The sequence below is a fragment of the Salminus brasiliensis genome, chromosome 22 (assembly GCF_030463535.1).
Source record: "Salminus brasiliensis chromosome 22, fSalBra1.hap2, whole genome shotgun sequence".
In the NCBI taxonomy this organism is placed as follows: domain Eukaryota; kingdom Metazoa; phylum Chordata; class Actinopteri; order Characiformes; family Bryconidae; genus Salminus; species Salminus brasiliensis.
Window position 1 is genome coordinate 10,384,523 of NC_132899.1, and position 13,967 is coordinate 10,398,489.

Below are 13,967 nucleotides of genomic sequence, written 5' to 3' on the forward strand. Positions count from 1 at the left end.
TGGCTCCACCCATTGTCCCAGCAGCCAATCGGGGGGGTGGCAGGAAGCAAGCTGCAGGGTTTGGATAGGGTGGAGTGTGAAGGAGTGGAGGACTGTCTTCTCTCTGAGCAGCCACGTGGAGCTACGGCCCGGCTGATGAAGTGCTGGGGCCTCCTCTCCTCATTACTGCTGCACAAAGAGCCCAAGCTGCCGGGCCCTTTGGGGCGCGTGTGGTCTGACTCGCCGCAAAGCCTCACGGGAAAACCGAGCCCCTTCCTAGCCTAAAATCTTCATCTGCTGCTGTCATGCGACAAAGCTGCCGTTTAGAGCCTGTTGCACTGAGGCTCTCAGTGCGAGGCTGGACCACACCTTCAGCGTGGCGGTTGGGGAGTGAAATATATGCAGTGAAATATATGCAGCCCGACCGAGAATGAAGGAAACCCATGCTCCACGGCTGGAGGAAGAACCGTGTTTACTCAAAAATAAATAGACAGAGACCTGCTCAGTCACTGTATGTTATACATATGCATTCGGGGGACGCGCTGAGACTGGGGCGTTCTGTGCGTTTCGCTCGAGGCGCAAAAGGCAAACACGTTTCCACATATTCACAAATAGCCAGGATTAAGCAGCACAGACATATACAAACAGTGCGTCTATGCAAAAAATAACCATCAGCCCTCCAGTAAAGGCCCTCACACTCAGTCTGACTCGCTCTGCTTTCTTTTAGAGGCACCCGCCATGGAAAGGGGGGGGCTACAGTGGGGGACCTGCGAAAGGCAAGAAATGAAAACAAGAAAAGCTGGAAAGAAAAGAGAGGGAAGAAAATGATTAAGTAACTGTTTCATTTCATACCTCAGGGCACTTTGCCACAGCCCCTCCCCTCCCTCCATCTCTTGGCCCGTCCATCTTTTTCCACCCTCCACCAAACCCCCCCCCCCCCCTTTTTTTTTTTTTTAGCAGATTCTCATCTCCATTGCTGCGGCATCACTCCACGCCTGCATGAGAAACACAAGCAGAGCGGAGAGACAGACAGACAGACAGACAGACAGACAGAGAGAGAGAGAGAGAGAGAGAGAGAGAGAGAGAGAGAGATGGGATGGGAAATAGAGATCAAAGAAGATAAAAGCACATTTTTTCAGCGCTCGGACGTTTTATGCTAAATTCACACTACATGATTCTAGGCCTGATTTTCCACTCAGTTTTCCTCCACAGTTTTCAGTGATTGGCGACAACAGCCAGAGATCAGAGGCAAATCAGCCTTCACTCTGCGCTGCAGCTCAATCGCTAGTTGTGTACTGTTCAAAGACGCGACCCAGGAGCTTGCTGATGCCTCACAGATGCCCAAAATATATCCAGCAGTCTAAATATCTGGACCTGTCACAGAGTCCACCAGCACCTTGGTTGTGACAAGGGTTGCAGCCGTATATAGGTTTGGTATGAAAATGTATGGTTATCAGACGCTGCCTGTTTTCGAACTGCCAGCCGGCAGTGTGTAGGCCTGTGTCGGTCAACATCGCTGAGGAGTGACGAGGGGATACCGCGCCTGTAGAGAACACGGCCAGTTGTACTTTCTTGGACTCTGGCCACTGATGGCAAAGCGGCATGGCTCGGTATTTGACCTCGCCACCCCTAGGCCTTAATGACAGCGCATTAGCCCACTGAGGCTCTACGGTACATTGTTTGTATATTTACTGTGGTGCATTCTGGGATCATTACAGTGCACTGAAAATGCAACACTATGTATGTGTGTATTTGTGTGTGAGAGAGAGAGAGAGTGGGACTTGGGGTAAGGTACACTGTATGCATATATACATGTGCATATGTGTGTGAGGGATGTGGCTTTAATCAGATCCAGGAGTGTATAGGTGTCGTGGGACGGGTTCCGCGTCCGGCGCAAAGCCAAGAAAATCACCCTCTCCTCTCTTCTGCGGTCGCCGCCCACCCAGCACCGCCACCTTCTACACTTTCAGGGGCGCTACATCCGCCCGCCGGCTCCATCGCACACAGGCCGCGAGCACTGGGGCCGGGGCCGCATGCGTGTGTGTGTGTGAGTAAGAGTGTGTACGTGCAATGTTTGGAGCTCATTACGGAGGTGAGGGAGATGAGGAGCTGATTGGTAGAGGTGACAGGGGGCGGGCGTCGGCAGGCCCGGGGCAGGTTGGGACGGGGCGTGGCAGTTGAGGGTGAGCTCTGGGTGGATGGTTCAGGAGGTGGTGCTGTGTGGAAGTGTGTGTTAGAGGGCCCCCCTGACACCCTGACCGGCTGTATGGTTTTCATAACTTTCACACTGTTCTAGAATGTTCTGCCCTCCTTTCACACTGTTCTAGAATGTTCTCCCCTCCTTTCACACTGTTCTAGAATGTTCTGCCCTCCTTTCACACTGTTCTAGAATGTTCTGCCCTCCTTTCACACTGTTCTAGAATGTTCTCCCCTCCTTTCACACTGTTCTAGAATGTTCTGCCCTCCTTTCACACTGTTCTAGAATGTTCTGCCCTCCTTTCACACTGTTCTAGAATGTTCTCCCCTTCTTTCACACTGTTTTAGAATGTTCTCCCCTTCTTTCACACTGTTCTAGAATGTTCTTCCCTCCTTTCACACTGTTCTAGAATGTTCTGCCCTCCTTTCACACTGTTCTAGAATGTTCTTCCCTCCTTTCACACTGTTCTAGAATGTTCTGCCCTCCTTTCACACTGTTCTAGAATGTTCTGCCCTCCTTTCACACTGTTCTAGAATGTTCTCCCCTCATTTCACACTGTTTTAGAATGTTCTCCCCTTCTTTCACACTGTTCTAGAATGTTCTCCCCTCATTTCACACTGTTCTAGAATGTTCTGCCCTCCTTTCACACTGTTCTAGAACGTTCTCCCCTCCTTTCACACGGTTCTAGAATGTTCTCCCCTCATTTCACACTGTTCTAGAATGTTCTCCCCTTCTTTCACACTGTTCTAGGACGTTCTCCACTCCTTTCACACTGTTCTAGAACGTTCTCCCCTCATTTCACACTGTTCTAGAATGTTCTCCCCTTCTTTCACACTGTTCTAGGACGTTCTCCCCTCCTTTCACACTGTTCTAGAACGTTCTCCCCTCATTCTGCACTGTTCTCCTCTTTTATATCATGTTTAAATGTTCTCCCCTTATCCATACTTTTCTAGAATGTTCTCCTCTGTCCAGTGTTCTCAAATGTTCTCCTCATTTCTATCAATCTTGGGTGTTCTCCCTCCCTCCACTCTGTTCTACAACGTTCTGGAATGGTGTGTGTGTGTGTGTGTGTGTGTGTGTTGGGGAATGTTGGTCTCTGTAGAGGCTAGTGCTTTTCCTTCCATCCCTCTAGACACAGAGTCTTCAGATCTGGACCTTGAATCCAGATTCCAGTGCTGGACTGGGGTGGGTTGCTGGTTGGGGTGACACTACTTAAGCGAAACAGTTCGCTTAATGTCCAGCAAGAATAAAATCCAGGACTGGAAACTAGAATCAGGGTCTAGATTTGAAGACCTGGGCTCTAGAGGTGTAGCCAGCAGTAGTCCTCAGCATGTATGGAACCTCCTCAGGCCTCCGGGTCACTCCCTCACTCACTGTGGATGTTATTGCATCTCTGTTACTGTAAAATAGAGAAAACAGCAAAAATAAGGGAAACATTTTTTTGCCGCCAAACTTTTGATTCACACAGTATGTGTTTAGAGTCTGTTTTCATTTCATTCCTCTGTGTGTGTGTGTGTGTGTGTGTGTGTATGTGTATATCTGTCTGTGTGGATGATTCAGGCACACAGTATGTCTCCAGAACCTAATCCTCACCCGCTCCAGACTGAGGAGTTGCTCCAGGCTGTCGGCTCTGGTCCTGTGCCTCTGTAAACTCTCTGAACCCGCCCGAGTTTGTTGAGGTTTTGTCTTTCTCTTGGTAAACAGTTTTTTATTTATTCCTCTGATTTGATTTGCCCTGGTGTTTACGTGCCTGGCCAGCAGACGGGCTGGTTTTGTTTGTGCGGTGGTCAGCGCTCGGTGGTCGTGTTTGCACATGGACTGCCCAGTAACGATCAGCGGCGTTGCCCAGTGTGTGATGAGAACTAGCAGCGCTCTGTACACACATGCTCTGTGTGTACCCGCACTCCAGGGTTATCCTACGTGTGTGTTTTCTTTGAGAATGTCATGTAATTTGTGTGGCAGGAGTTTGGTATGAAATCCAGACATCGCTGCTCTCCTCCAGCTACAGTTTGATCTGCAGTGTGCTGAGTGCTGCAGCCAGTGGTGACTGATCTTTCTCGGGCAGGCTGTATGGTGTGTGTAAAACATGATTGATACTATGGTTTTAAAAATAACCCAGGTACTCTGGGTACTGTTCAAAGTTTGGAATGAGTGTGTTCAGTGATACTGAACCTGTTTAAAGATTGGGTTGTGTTTAGTGAGGTCAGGATGTTGGACGATCACCACCCCACTTCATCCTCAACTTCATAACTCATCCCAAACGTATTGAATGGAGAGCCTGGCATTAGGCATGGTCCCAATAAGTTCATGATTATCTGCTCCAGAGAGCAGATGTCCTGTTCTCTTGGCAGTGCCTCTCTACAGGGATTGCAATGACTGTTAACATGGGGTGACGAAGACACAGCACATACAGTGCTGTTGTGCTGCTGTCTTAAGCAGTCTGGGATGATTGAACCTCAGGTGCTTGTGCTTAGCAGTTCTGCTGCTGGGATGAGCCGTCTCCAATTTGCAAAGTTCCGTTATGCACAGAAGTATTTTCATAATCTGTGATGTCGATTACATTTAGGAGGCCCCAGTTCTATGTATAATATAGGATATATATATATAACAGGATGTTAACAAAAAGTATCAACATCAGACAAATGTTTATATTAGACAGATGTTTTAAACGACTCATATTTAATACCGCTTTTTCATCTCTGATGCTATAAATCCTGATATTTAGGGTGTTCCACTTTTTATAGGTTGTACATTTTTATATCATATCCCAAATAAGATCTAATAAGACTGAAAGAACAGCACTTACTGGTGGAGGAACTGCACATTTGAAAAGTTTCAGAGCTGAAAAGTTTCTAAACTCCACAGCGCAGAAACACGTGCAGGTAGGGAAGCATAATCTTGCTAAGCTCGACCAAACAGCTTTGAACTGGTGTTTAAATTCACATTTCAGAGCAGTGAAAAATGCCAGTGTAGAAACAGAAAGTGCTTCTGCAACGATTTCACATGCAGGTCTACGTCTCTGTGTAAAAAGCTGCCAAACTTCAGTGTGTGGCCTTTAAACAAGGTTTCAGAACCAATAAAAGCACAACATGGAAACACAAAGTGCTGCAGTGTAAGTTAAAGGAAATGTCTGTGTAATGGTAATAACTATTTCTGACTGGTTATTGTATGGTTATTGTATGTATGCAAACTAAAATAAATGGAGGGCGCCTGTAAGCTTTATGGTATCGGTGCTCTCTGTTATCGGTGCTGATACCTAGACGGTATCGGTGCAACACCAGTATTTAGTGAACCCCAGAAGAGCAGAGTATGTAGGTGGTGCAGGACTGCTGCACTACAGTGTCTGTGTTTTATTCATTGTACTGCAGTAATAACACTACAGAAATAAACCATATAATGTTTTGCACATTTAATCATTTTTTTATCTCATCATTGTTTATATATTGATACTGGTATCAGCAGATATGTGTGCTAAAAACACATCAGATATCTGCATCAGACCACAATTCCCAAAGGGTATATATCTTTAATGGGAAGGGATTCTAAACCTTTAAACACTACTGTATGTTTCAGGTGAGTTATCTAAGTCTCATAAAGCTGCAGGGTTTTAAGGCCCGTAACCATGACAGATGCTTCTTTCTCTTCCTGTAGAGCAGTAATTCCAAGGACAGTTAGGCAGTAAAAGAGAGAGAGAGTGAGAGAGAGAGAGAGAGAGAGAGAGAGAGAGAGAGAGAGAGTTGTTGCTGGCGGAGATTGCACAGTGTGCAGGCTTGGCAGTGTGTGTAGTGTCCCGTGCCGGCTCAGGCAGTAGGTTAGGGCAGTGTGCCCAGGTACCACACCTCTCACCTGGCCTCATCTCCCTGCCCAACCTGTGTACTGTCACACACACCTGGGACACACGGGCACACACACATACACTGACTCACTCACTTTCGCTTTCTCTTTCTCTTTCTCTTTCTCTTTTTACTTCACGCCAGTTTTGCAGTTCCCTTTGTTGCTGTGCCACGAAATTTGCACGCCCTTCCATTCGTGAAATACATAGAATTCGCTGCCAGGATTTGCCTAATTTGTCTGTGTGTGTGTGTATGTGTGTGTGTGTAGGTCTCTGTGTGCATACATTTGTTTGTGTGTAGGCTGTTTTTCAAAAGTGTGAGGGCACCTAGCATTTCATATTGTGTTTAATTGAGATGAGAAGTTTCCTTTGCATTGCAGTAACTTACATATACTATTTGGACAAAAGTATTGGGACATCTGCTCATTCATTTTCCCTTCCATTATCAAGGGTATTAAAAAAGAGTGTATCCTGCTTTTGTTGAAGTACCTGTCCAGTCCAGTATCTTTTGGAAGGCTTTCTACTAGATTTTGGAGCATTGCTTAACAGATTTGATTGCATTCAGCAACAAGAGCATTAGTGAGGTCAGGATGTTGGATGATCACTGCCCACCTCATCCCCTACTCCCCAACTCATCCCAGAAGTACTGGAACGCAGTTCCACTGCTCTACAGCTCAATGCTGGGGGGCTTTATACCACTCTAAGCCACACCTGGCATTAGGCATGGTGCCAATATTTATCTACAGGGACTAGACAAGCTGTGTGTGTCTGCATTTGCATTTTCTGTGTCAGCAATGGGTGCAACTTAAAGTGGCTGAAGGCATTCATTAGAAGAGGTGTCCACAAACATTTGGATTAACCTGGTGTATATTGAGAGAAATCTGTTTCCGTAAAAGCAACAGAAGGCAGGGTGTCCCCAAACTTTTAATGTGGACTGTAAACCATTGCATAGCATCGTGGGTAACAGTGGCACCTTTCATTTTTATGCTCTGCATTAGAGCGTCTGTCAAAAGCTTTAAAAGTGCATGTAAATATAAAGCACTCAGTGCTCTGGAAGGTGGTCTGAAATGGCCTTGTCTCCAGACCCCGTACTGCTCACTTGGCGCAGAGCCAGGAGCAGCTGCAGGGTGCTTTAGAGGGAGAGCATGCCTGAACCACCACAAGGGAAAGTCAGAGAGAGAGAGAGAGAGACAGAGAGAGAGAGAGAGACTGACTCTTGACATGGCTCCAAGCCAAACACAGCCATGACCTCTAACCCCTGTCTGTCCTTCTCTCTGTCTGTGCTCCGTCTGTCTACTCTAGCTGGGTCAATAGTGCTTGCGCTCTCTCTCTCTATGTCTCTCTTTATGTCTCTCTCTCTCTATTTCTGTGTGTCTGTTATTTATATAATCTCTCATTCACTGTTCTGCTTAAAGAGCACCGATTACGTTTGCTAATAGGTCATTAGATGTGGTGCTGTTTGTGTATTTTATTAGCCCGGTGTTTGGCTTCATCGGCGCGTGCCTGCGAGAGGTCTGTGGAATCCTCCGCGGCCGAGCCACACACACAGCCTGTGGCACACACACAGCGCTGTTTCCAGCCTCACTACAACGAGGAGCTTCCAGTCGGTCTGCAGGAGTGAAGAGTAACCCTGCGTTTGCACCGACAGCGACACGGCACGACGAAGAGTCGTAACAGCAATGTTGTTTATACTTTCAATTAGAATTGAAGTGACCTGGTGATAGCCAATGGGAACTGAGCCTGGTGGTGCCGGCTTCATCTCCAGCATGGAGACTGCCCTGTATTTAGTTCCTAGGTATTTTTTCCTACTAGAGATGGAATCTGGCATCGTGAAGCTGGAGCTCCTGCACCTTCACCAGTGCTCCATCCAGGCTTCAGTAGCTTTACGCACCCAGATAGAAAGATGATGACTTTAGCCAGTGAAGTACGCCTTGACGTTTTTTTTTGGCGGCAGTGAAAGTTTGGCTCGAGTTCAGAAACGCCCACAGCCGATGAGCGACCGGTGATTTGGGTGACGAGAGGTGAGAAGTCGTTGCTGGTGTGAAGGAAAGGTTAGTGGAGGAAATTTTTCATTTCGTTAAAAATATCTCTCACTGGCTGCAGGTTTAAGGTAGATGCATATTTTTTAACAAACTTTATTTACACAAAATGAGTTGATTAGATATTGAGATTCACCACGTCAAGAGCACACGATCATACAGGAATAAACGCTCCTCATTCATCTGTGAAACCACATCAAGTTTGAGTAGATCTACCTGAAAATGAGAGCAGTGACAGGAGAAGAAAGGAGGAAAGGCAGTCGTGTGTGCTGTTCAAATGCAGTTTCAGGATTCTTGGCAGCATCTTAACTCATCTTAGCCAGAATAGTGGACCTGGGAGAGGCAGTGGCCTTCTCTCTCTCTGTGTTGTGTGGGTAAGCTATTTTCCTCCTGCTCTGCTCTTTTAAAGGTAAAGTTTGCCAAACAAAACAAACAAAAAAACATGGTTGGTGTCTGAAGTTAGCTTCTTTAGTTTTGAATTGGAGCTAAATCGCATTGCTCCACATCGAGGAGGGTTTCACTATTGCCATGTTGCTTGCGACATAACCAGCAAGCAGATTGGCTCTTTTCGCTAAAGGTCGGACTTCATCTGTAAATGGACATAGGCATGCTGAGCGTTACAAGAACTCCTATTTATCTCAATCAGTGGCCGCTCTTCTCATTTATGACGTCTCTTGTCACACACTACTTTTCACTGCACAGATCAGACCCAGTACCTGCATTTTGCTTAGGAGTGGGACAGTACATTGCATCGTATTGCATTGTTCACTATAGTACCATTACATTACATTACATTTACAGCATTTAGCTGACGCTCTTATCCAGAGCGACTTACATGGTTACTCATATTACAGAGGAGGGCCAATGTAGTGTTAGGAGTCTTGCCCAAGGACTCTTATTGATGTAGCACAGCAAAGTCATCCAGACTGGGAATCGAACCCCAGCCTCCCACATGGTGTGGTAGCTCAGTGGCAGGTAGTGGTGTTATCTGTTGCCCTATAAATCTAAGAGCATGTGAACAATACGTTCAACAGACTGTCACAAATGAAGGACTCAATTTAATACTGAATATACCACATAAAGCATAATCAAAAATTAACAAGCAAGCCTGCGATGAGGGCAGAGCACCCCTTCTCTGCAAATATTGCTTGCTCCTTACCTCAAAATAGAGTACAAGCAGAAAAAACACACTTCTCAAGAGTGTATATCAATAATTCAGCTTGTGACTTATACATTGTTATTAAATAGTGAACTTTTATAATATTGAATGCTCTAATAGTTGAATGGTATGAACATACGGCACATTTAATGGCAGATAGCATCCATGCTATGTCAAATCAACAATCGAATGTGGAACCCTCTAGGTCAACATTTCAGTCCCTCCCTGTCTGGGCTATGTAACTCACCTGTTAGTATCAAAAAGGTCAGTGTAAGAGTTAATAATAAGAGTTAAGATTAATAACTGCATAATAAGTATGCCGGTTAAGGGGAAGACGGAGAGCCAGAGGGGTTGGGTGACTCACATTTGAAGACGTGGTGTGCAGGTCATGTCTGACACAGCCTTGGCCCGCTGTGACTGAGGCCAAAGATGCTATAAGAAGCAGCAGGGCGTATCATCATCAGGTCATGGCTGGGTTAGCTCTCATATTTCTCTTTCTTTCTACCTCACACACTCCCTCACTCCCTCACTCGCAGTCTTTACTCTATCCCTCGCTCGCCCAGTGGGAGCCAGAGCGCTTGGAAGGTCTCTATGGGTGTGACATATTAGCACCTATTAATAACCTTGTGATAGTAATCAGGTCAGTGGTGTCGTCTCCTGGCAGCAGGGCTAACATTCACCAGGCTCATCTCTCTGACAGCTCTGCCTAATGCAAACAGAGAGAGAAAGAAAGCCACGCGGGGCGGAATGGGCTGGTAGATTTTCAGCAGGTTGGATGGGTAAGGTAAGCCTGCTATAATCTCTGACCTTTATAGTCCATCTGCTGCTTCCTGCAGAGGAGCCCAGCCCAACCCAGCAGAGCTGTGAGGGATGGAAGTAAACCTCCCTGGGTACACTCTTAAAAAAATGCAGGTGCCAAAAAAGGATCTTTGGAGCGATGCCTTTTGAGGCCCCACCTCACAACTTACAGGACTTAAAGGACTCTGCTACTAACATCTTGGTGCCAGATACCACAGGATGCCATCAGAGGTCTTGTGGAGTCCATGCATCGAATAGTCAGATCTGCAGTGGTGGCACAAGGAGGACCTACACAGTATTAGGCAGGTGCTGCCAATGTTATGGTTGATTTGTGTGAATAAGCATCATAGTTTCTCCAGAATGGGGCACCAGTGTACTTCACATAATGCTGCTCTGAATGACTTTGCTTACTTATGATAGAACAATGCAGAACATTTGGAAAATTGGTGGTCTTCCCGAGGGAGACGAGATGTAGGGGCATGGTATTTCAGGGAGCATCAGGAGTAGAGTATGGAAGCTATGGGTTGAACTGTATCACAATACAGTCTCACACAGTCTACAGCTCTACATCAGTCTGTGCTCTGATATTAACCATGCTAGCTGTGTTCGACCCAGGGGTGATGCTGTTATCCATAATCAGTGCTATTCCTAATGCTTGTGAGCAGCTCTGAATGTCAGATGTCATCGGAGATGAGGCCATAACCTATCATTCCTCTCTGCAGAGGCTTCCAGCTCTGCTCTCTCCACTGCGTGTTTGGTCTCAGAGCGTGGTTTTATCATATGTGAGACGTAAGATGGCTCCAAAATCCAGACTTATTGTTTAGCTGATTGTTAAACACGTAGTCTGTTGGGCTGCACAATATACCATTCCTAAATCTTAAGCGCAACATGGCCCTTTACTGAGATTGCAGATGTGTGCAGTAAACAAATGAGCCTCAATGGAGTCTGATAATCCTGACCAGTCACTTGTGGTTCACAGTGTTGGGATGAATCAGTGCGTTTACGTCATCCAATTAACTTTTTTTACAGCAGGAGTGTTCGCACAGTATTTTGTACATGCTTCTAATTGCAATCAGCACTGGTTGTGGAAAGCTTGCTGGGGCTCGATCAGTGCGGTACAGAGACCCCGTGGTTACTGTGGTTGCAGTGTTAATTTGCTTCACTTACAGGACTGTGCAGAAGTTTCAGGCACCCCAGCTCATTATTTAAAGCTGTTTATCTCAGCAGTAAGAGAGATTTTACTCATTAGAACAGACGCAGGTAAACATAAATACAGTAAAAAGGAGCAAGAGTCTGTAATTCTGAAAGTAGTTGAGAACAAGGCCTGGTTCCAGGTTCCTCCTGGACGCCCCAAACAGAGCGTGGAGTTCAGTTCCATCAGCAGCTCACCTGAGGGAACATCATTAAGCTCTGATTTACCAAACCAGGTTGAATGATACCTATAAATATTGCTAGACCTTTATGAGGAAATCTTTTGAGGCGGGTTTTCAATCCAGCATGTTTGTGCGAATTTTGAAAAAATCCTAAATGTTGCAAAAACGATCAAAGAAAATCAAAGACATCAAAGACATTTCCACGCCTGGAAAGTTAGAATATTGCTGAGGCCAAAATGGAAAAGGTTTTTTTTTTTTTAAAGGTGATGTATCAAGCCGCAAGTCACATGATTAGCACGGGTGACCAGTGACTAGAGAAACGACTCACCCAACACTGCTCTCCCAGAACTGTCTGGTGTGGTAGCGCTCCCAGATGATATGGTGGACATTGTCGGGGTAGCCGTTAGGGGGGCCAGCACTGTGCTGTAGGTGTGATCTCATTGAAAAAAGGCCCAGTTATGGGTGTAATGCAGAATCACTGCAGAATCAAAGCTCTTCTTCAGTCACAATCACCACTTTCATAGCATTCTATTGTACAGCCCCTGAAGAAAGCAGTAAATCCCACCATGCCTCACTTCTTTTGCTGGAGAACAATGACTGACATGCTCTCTTTTCTGAGTAGGTCTGAGTCCATGGCTGTGGCTTCACCTCAGCTCTGTTGAGCATGTGCAGATCTACAAGGCTCATCTGTCTTTGTGCTACTGTTCCACTCAGAGCTGAAATATTTATTACACACTGACTGTGGTCTGTGAGTGCTTTAATGGCAGCTTCGCCCCATCGCCTCTGAACAACAGTCGTTGAGCAGACATCAGGCCACGTGCGCTGTTCACCGGTCGGGTGTTTCTGCTCTGCTCTGCTCTGCTCTGCTCTGCTCTGCCCTGAAATGCAATAATAACAACAGTGGCCTGGATTGCGAGGACGGTCTCCAGCAACGTGCTCCAGCTGCTCTCCAGCTCTCCGTGTTATGTACCTGGCTTCTTTACTTTATAGCTTCCTAGCTTTCTAATGCCTGTGTTCTTCACTTTTAAGCACAGTCTTCAGACAGTGGTGAAGAGGCAGCGTCAGAGACCGAGCAAAGTGGGGTTGGTAAAGAGTCAGAGAGTCTAATTAGCAGAGCTCCTGCTCTCCTCTGCAACATGCAGCCGGTCAGTAATTATTCTTTTTCATGCCGTTTTTTTTTTTTTTTTCCCAGCCTGCATTTTAAAGTGTGCAATTAAGGCCCCACTAAAGAGAAGAGAAGGCTTAGAGACGGAGAGAGAGTGAGTCCAGCTTCTCCTGGCCAATTAAAAAGTTTCGGGTGCTTATTTGAAAAAATGGAGGACGAGGCTAAAGGGTCTTACTCAGCTGCACCTGCAGCTGCTTTTTCACACGGCAGCATGCACTGAGTCAACATATATGTCAGCCGCGTTGCCCCTTTGCACACACAACGTACACGCGTGCCCACAAATAGCCATACGTATACGCAGGTGCAGTGCCAAAGATGCCTACAGCGCTTTATTAATGTGAGCTCCCTGGACACTTACGTATGTTCGCTCATGCAGCCTTAGTTTATTGCTGTGTCCTGACTTTTTTGGTCTTGCAGCTGTAGTGCTGTTCGGCTTTACGCTCCCCCTTCACTCCTCATCCACCTGCTTTAACACACACTGGCCAGTGTCGATGACATTGAAAATCACAGTGTTTATCTGTACTGCACTCTACAAAAGTCAGACACCGCTAAGGCTGTGCGTTCGAGAAGAACCTGGTGATATGATGGGGTCATGATACAGGGGTTAGAGTTCTGTCATAGTATAAAAATCAGCATCGTATACGTGAAGTCTGGAAAAGTTGGTCCAGTCAGAGCAGTGGGATCTGAAGACATCGCAAGACTGATTCTGGTTCCATCTGATTTCATCTCCATCTCTTTTTCATTTTTGTTCTCTTTTCCCTTCTTGTTCTCTCGCTCTCTTTTAGTTCTCGCGTCTCTTTTTGTTCTCGCGTCTCTTTTAGTTCTCGTGTCTCTTTTTGTTCTTGTTTTCTCTTTCCTTCTTCTCTTCCACTCTTTTTGTTCTTGTTCTCGCGCTCTTTTTTGTGCTTATTCTGTCTCTTTATTCTCATTTTGTCTCTTTTTTTCATTCTAGTTCTCTCGCTCTCTTTTTGATCTCGTTTAGTCTCTTTTTCGTTCTTGCTCTCTGGTGTCATTCTGTCTCTCTCTTTTCATTCTTTCTCTCTCTCTCTGTCTCTCTTCATTCTTTCTCTCTCTCTCTTTTCTTTCTTTCTCTCTCTCTCTCTCTGTCTCTCTTTTCTTTCTTTCTCTCTCTCTGTCTCTCTCTTTTCATTCTTTATTTCTCTCTCTCTGTCTCTTTCTTTATCTCTCTCTCTCTCTCTTTTCATTCTTTCTCTCTCTCTCTTTTCATTCTTTCTCTCTCTCTCTCTGTCTCTCTCTTTTCATTCTTTCTCTCTCTCTTTTCATTCTTTCTCTCTCTCTCTTTTCATTCTTTCTCTCTGTCTCTTTTCTTTCTTTCTCTCTCTCTCTCTCTCTGTCTCTCTCTCTCTTTTCTTTCTTTATCTCTCTGTCTCTCTCTCTCTTTTCTTTCTTTATCTCTCTCTCTCT

General features: G+C 45.8%; 1 protein-coding gene across 4 annotated transcripts in view; it reads left to right on the forward strand.

Annotated features, from left to right (window-relative positions):
* Positions 1–13,967, forward strand: part of thrab (thyroid hormone receptor alpha b) — a 179,486-nt gene that overhangs the window by 97,441 nt on the left and 68,078 nt on the right. The window contains exon 1 of one of the 4 annotated variants that reach the window (XM_072667336.1): positions 3,851–3,872. The exons of the other annotated variants lie outside the window; for them this stretch is intronic. The gene's annotated coding sequence lies outside the window, so the exon portion shown is untranslated. Of the gene's footprint in view, positions 1–3,850; positions 3,873–13,967 lie in introns of those variants that run through there. 4 annotated transcript variants of the gene reach the window in all.